The sequence below is a fragment of the Halyomorpha halys genome, unplaced genomic scaffold, assembly GCF_000696795.3.
Source record: "Halyomorpha halys isolate HHAL.00 unplaced genomic scaffold, Hhal_1.1 Scaffold1389.1, whole genome shotgun sequence".
In the NCBI taxonomy this organism is placed as follows: domain Eukaryota; kingdom Metazoa; phylum Arthropoda; class Insecta; order Hemiptera; family Pentatomidae; genus Halyomorpha; species Halyomorpha halys.
Window position 1 is genome coordinate 102,291 of NW_027109868.1, and position 467 is coordinate 102,757.

At 26.8% G+C, this 467-nt stretch overlaps 1 protein-coding gene across 7 annotated transcripts in view; it reads right to left on the minus strand.

Annotated features, from left to right (window-relative positions):
- Positions 1–467, minus strand: part of LOC106689537 (uncharacterized) — a 99,241-nt gene that overhangs the window by 76,730 nt on the left and 22,044 nt on the right. The gene's annotated exons all lie outside the window — the stretch shown is intronic.

Below are 467 nucleotides of genomic sequence, written 5' to 3' on the forward strand. Positions count from 1 at the left end.
CACCAAGTCAAAAAAGAATCACAGAATTTTATAAAGAAATAAACAAAAAGAATACAATAGATGAAAACAGAGAAAAAGGACAAGAGGAAACAAATAGTAATAGCAATAATAAAAAGTTTTATAAACTACAATACATACCAGGACTTACAAATAAAATTTAAAAAAACACTGAAAGAATATGACCATACAAATATCAGAACCGGTCTATACAACAATAATAAATTACAAAATAAGCTGTCAAACATGAAAGACAAAGTTGATAAGATGGAAAAACTAAACGCAATTTATAAGATAGATTGTAAAAATTGTGAAAAAGTATACATTGGTGAAACATCTAAAAAACTAGAAACTAGGATTAAGCAACACATCACCATATGTAAAAACACTAAAAATATAAATTGCACAGCTCTGGCCTATCACAGCATAAAACTGAACCACGAATTCAACTTTGAAAACACAAAAATAAT